Source organism: Silene latifolia, chromosome Y (assembly GCF_048544455.1).
Source record: "Silene latifolia isolate original U9 population chromosome Y, ASM4854445v1, whole genome shotgun sequence".
Taxonomy (NCBI): domain Eukaryota; kingdom Viridiplantae; phylum Streptophyta; class Magnoliopsida; order Caryophyllales; family Caryophyllaceae; genus Silene; species Silene latifolia.
In genome coordinates, this window is record NC_133538.1 from 102,581,512 (window position 1) to 102,587,116 (window position 5,605).

The window sequence follows — 5,605 nt, forward strand, 5'->3', positions numbered from 1 at the left end:
TAATAAATCATTAACAAAGATTGCAACACTATGGAATAAGGAAGCGATGTCTCAAATACAAAATTTGAAATTCAATCATACATAGCATTATTAACAAAATTGTAAGCTTGCGGCACAATAAAACCAAGTATTAAGCACACACAAAATAAAAAATAAGCCATGTTTCAAACACAAAAATCAAAATTTAGTGATGTACCCATGAAATCTCAAAAAGGATTTGGCCCACTTTTAAAATGGAATTTTCTATTTAAACCATGTTATTACAGTGATACTCATAAGGATTATTGCCTTAAAACACCGTTAAGCCAAGTTTAAGATAAAAGAAGGACTCAAAGTGTGGAAAGATTTTAAGGCGGAATTCCTAACTTCAGACAATACATAGCATTACTAACAGAAATTGAAGTATTATTACTCAATTAATTTGTCTTCCCCACGTAAGCATCTTCACAACCTGTCATTCATGTAAACATGAACGCCACAGTCAGTGGGGAGTAACTCAAGGTTCTCCCAGCCACAAAATGTCGAAACACAGATAAACAAGAACATATTAGAACATCATGAATATAAACATTTGATTCAAGTATTGAAACATGAGACTAACATTCAAAACATGCGTAGTCAATCATAGATAAGGCATATGATACATACATATGAGACAATCCAACCAAAATGTCATAGATGATAATACAACTATAAACACGATAGAATATCATAGGTCACGGATAAACAAGGTTAACATCATGAAACATGTGAATGGAAACCTTAGCCATGAACTTTGAAAGCCAAATAACAAACGATACACGAAATGGGACTACTAACATCACATAATAAGCAAAGCATCCGGCTCAGAGGCTACCTTTAAAGCATGTCCGAGATACAAATCCTTAAGTACCTTGGTTCAGCGGTTACCTTTAAAACATGTCCAAGGCACGACCTCTAAAGTATCTGGCTCAGCGGTTACCTTTAAAACATGCCCAAATACTACAAACAAGTGCCCGACTCAGAGGTTACCTTTAAAACATGTCCGAGGCACAACACATAAAGTATCCGCTCATTGGTTACCTTTAAAACATGTCCAAATACTACAAACAAGTGTCCGACTCGGAGGTTACCTTTAAAACATGTCCGAGACACAACATATAAAGTATCGCTCACCGTTACCTTTAAAACATGTCCAAATGCTACAAACAAGTACCCGACTCAGAGGTTACCTTTAAAACATGTCCGAGGTACAACAAACAAGTATCTGGCTCAGCGGTTACCTTTAAAACATGGCCAAACAACAAGCAAGTGTCCGACTCAGAGGTTACCTTTAAAACATATCCGAGACACAACAAACAAGTATCTGGCTCAGCGGTTACCTTTAAAACATGGCCAAATACAACAAGCAAGTGTCCGGCTCAGAGGTTACCTTTAAAACATGTCTGAGACACAACAAACAAGTATCCGCCGCTCAATGTTACCTTTAAAACATGGCCAAATACAACAAACAAGTGCCCGACTCAGAGGTTATCTTTAAAACATGTCCGAGGCACAACAAACAAATACAACAAACAAGCACATAGAACGGGATTATTAATGTCACACTCATACTCATGGCTTGCATCTCACCATAAGTACGGATGGGAACATCAATCCCGACGACCTTACCGCAACTAGAGGGCCTATGGCTCACCCCTAGAATCCGATAGGACCGTGACTCAGGGACGGGATGCTTAACGTCACATTCATACTTATGGTCTGCATCACCATGAGTACGGATGGGAACATCACTCCCGCCGAATCATATCGCAACTAGAGGGCCTCTGGCTCACCCCTAGTATCCGATAGGACCAAGACTCAGGGTCGGGATTATAAATGTCACATTCATACTTATGGCTTGCAGCACCATAAGTACGGATGGGAACATCACTCTCGACGTTCATACCGCAACTAGAGGGCCTCTGGCTCACCCCTAGTATTCCGGTAGAACCAAGACTCTCACAACCGAACAATACTAGACATTATCTAGAATATGACCCTTTATAAATAACTATTTAAATAATAATAACTCCTACTTGTCTCATATTAATAGATACTCCATTTCCCAATTTAACATGCCAGTTAAATAAAATATAATAAATGATAATGAATAATATATGTTATATGAAATTACGGAATAAAATGTGACCAAGTCCAAGTGACTCATTCTTGAGCCCACTACAAAGCATAGGGTTATTTAGCCCAACAATTTAATCATGTGACAAGTCTAGCAAATGAGATATAACAAGCCCAAACAAAGGAGGCATGTGACTCCAACAAGTCACATACAAGAAGCCCAATAAATTAATCATGTAAAACCCAATAAACTAGTCATGTTAAGTTCAACCATTTACTCATATAATGCCCAACAAAAGATTTATATGAAATCCAATAAGTGGCATACAACAAGCCCAATCACTTTAAGTACACAAATCTAACTAATTTAATATAACTAGTCCAACTAATTTAACATAATAAATCTCAACTAAATATAAAGATTGGATTCCTTCTGTGAGGGCATACAAAACGCTACGGGTCAACTGTGCTAACTGCTAATTGATGTCATGCCATTACTAATTGTTACGTTATTTTTTGGAAAGTTGATATAAAAGGAAATCCATGCAAGTTGATGATTGATGGACTAAAAGTTGCAGCATTTACCTCTTGTTCAACCGTCTTAGGACGGTTTTTCTAGGCTAAACCAAGAGGAATTTCACCCAAACAAAAGACCCAATCCAAACATGTATATGCACTTGAAACAGTAGCAAGGAAGTTGGTTCAATTTAACATAAATAAACCCGTCAAAACAGCCCGCTAAAACTGCTCGACAAAGTCCATTTTCACGATTTATAAAGTACTTTTGTGACCGTCTTAAGACGAAATTTTAAGCATGAAAAGGGTGAAATTTCTCACATACAACCAACCCAATTCATACATGGATATACACATGAGACGGAAATTAAATAATTGGCTCAAATCATCCGTGAAATCTACTCGAAAACAGTCCACAAAAGTCATCCATCAACAACCTACATACATGGTTTTCTAGACAATTTGTGAAGCCGTCATAAGACAAGTTTTTAAGCATACAAAAGATGAAATCTTTCCCATATAAATGACCCAATTCATACATGGACATGCCCTTGAGACGGAAATAAGAAATTGGATCGAACCACCAACTAAACAATGACCAAAGCCGTGTGTAAGACCATCTCATAACCAATTCTCTCCACATTAATGGCATAAGCTTATAAATTAAAAAGGTTCAATTATCCATATGCCAAAACCGTAGCATTGGACAAAGTTTACACACTATCAAAGTCAATCTCAAATTTATACCTATCACCACACTTGATTTTCATCTTTATTAGCTTATCAGTGCAAATCTACGTACTAGGTTCCCTAATCAATTACTTAATCATCGCTTTTATTTCTATATCCATCCCATTAATCAAACATTCACATTCAAAAGAATAAGAGAAAAGCAAAAGAATCAAATTTTATCACACAAGAGTTTATAACACGACCCATAGGACGAAATTTCGACAATTTTGTCGAGTAACCTATCACCGTTACCTTAAACGCTCCCTATTCTTCGAATAAACGCTTCCCAAAGCTTGACTCTTCCACCGAGTCTTCAAATCCTTCATTAAAAGGCAAGAAAACGGGATAAAGAAGCTAAAAGACGAAACTTTTATAAGACGGCGAAAAATGAAACCATCACAAAAATGAGACTTTATTACCTTGAAAGATGAAGGACGAAGTAAGGAGGAGGACGGTACAAAAATTAAGAGGAATGGTGAAGAAATAAGCGGGAAATCTAAGTTTGTAGCTCGGCCAAAAATGGCGTCTGAGTATTTGTTTGTTGCTTTTGTTGCAGCACCCTATGTTCTGTTGTTTTTCAGGAAAGTTAAAAGGAAGGGAAGGCTTAAAGGGAAAACGGATGGGGATTGGTCAGAAAGGTGAGAGTGTGAGTCAAAAGGTAATATTTTAGTTGGGTCTCAAATTGAGGACCGAGTTGTCGATCCGGGATAGGTTGAGAATAGATTAATGTAGTCTCACATGTGAACATGTGACGGTCTTTAGTTAGACGGAAATTCATCTTAAATATACTATAATTTAAGACGGAAGTTTACTATTATTAATATTATTACATTATTATTATTATCCGACTAAAATACGTATTTTTATATAAATGAGCTTTAATAAATTACTTTTATAAAAATCGTGTTTAAAATAAATTAATTAAATTAAATAATTTAAAAATCTAAAATAAAGTAATTAAACGGTTAAATAAATTATAAATGTCAAAATGAGAAATTCGCAGGTGTTACAGCCACGGTAGACCGACTCCTAGCATATTCCTCTCCCTTATCTATTAATTTCTCTTTTTCCTTTACCTCTTGCTTTAATCTCTTAGTCTAGTCAAAACATTTCAAACCCCCAATAGTGACATTAGGCAGATAGAATAGACAAGTAGATAGTAAACTGCCTCCCTGTGGAGATCGACCCTACTTACCGCTAACTTCTGTTAGTAGTAATCTAGGTATTTATTTTTGGTACAGAAATGACCGTATCAAATTTTGGCGCCGTTGCCGGGGAGGCAAATAATTATTTACTTGTTTAATTTTTGTCTGTTTTTAGCCTCAGGGGATTTTTCCCTTGAGGTCGTTCTAATCTTTCCTTTAGTGCAGTTTTGATAGGCCTTACAGGTACTACCTAGACAGTTCTAGGTGAAAGATCGTCAAAGGGAAGGCTTGAGTACCATTGACCCATCACCAATGTCCTATTATATGGAACAATGTACGGTGATTTCTTTGGGAGATGTGGTTCTGCTGAGTACAATGCAGCTGTAATTGTGCCGCCACATCTACCCTATCAATGGCCACCGCAACAAGATCTTCCTGATATACAAGAAGAAGAGATTGCGGAGCTGAAATCCTTGATGGAGACACTTGCATTCCAAGCGCAAGAATATGATAAACAATTCTTCTCGCGAGTTGATAAGCTCGAGTCTGTAATTGCTCAGTTAGCAGCTAAGATACAGATAGAAGAGATCGCGGAGCTGACATATTTAATGGGGACGCTTGTATCCAAAATGCAAGAGAATGATAGACAATTCTTCTCGCGAGTTGATAAGCTCGAGTCTGTAATAGCTCAGTTGGCAGCTGAGTCGGATAATGGGCAACCAGAAGAGGTATACCTTACTGAGAGCGGTTTTTCCCATGAAGAAACCGTGTTGCCCAATGCTGAGGATGACTTTTATGACTCGGACGACGAGTTTCTATCACATTTCACCACCCCACACGAGGATTTCAGCGTTGTACAGGAGGAATCAATCGATCGAGTGACTAATATTGGTCGATCGAGTGATTTGCCAGGAGAAAGTGCTCGATCCAGTAATGTTTCTACTCGATCGAGTGGAAATCAGGAGGAAACTGCTCGATCGATTGACAATTCTACTCGATCGAGTAGTCTGGCCATTGGGAGCTTTGATTCATCATTTGGGTTTGATTTAGATGACGATTTTTATGACAATAATGGATACGGTGAATCCCCCTTATTCAAAGCCGAGTTAGATGCA

The 5,605-nt window shown here is 37.5% G+C and overlaps 1 long non-coding RNA gene across 1 annotated transcript; it reads right to left on the reverse strand.

Moving 5' to 3' along the window:
- Positions 1-222: 222 nt before the first annotated feature.
- On the reverse strand, positions 223-4,283 carry LOC141627440 (uncharacterized). The gene is made up of 3 exons (XR_012537003.1): positions 3,765-4,283; positions 3,598-3,665; positions 223-451 (listed from the first exon to the last, which is right to left on the reverse strand). It is a non-coding gene; the product is annotated as an uncharacterized LOC141627440 (long non-coding RNA).
- Positions 4,284-5,605: the final 1,322 nt, after the last annotated feature.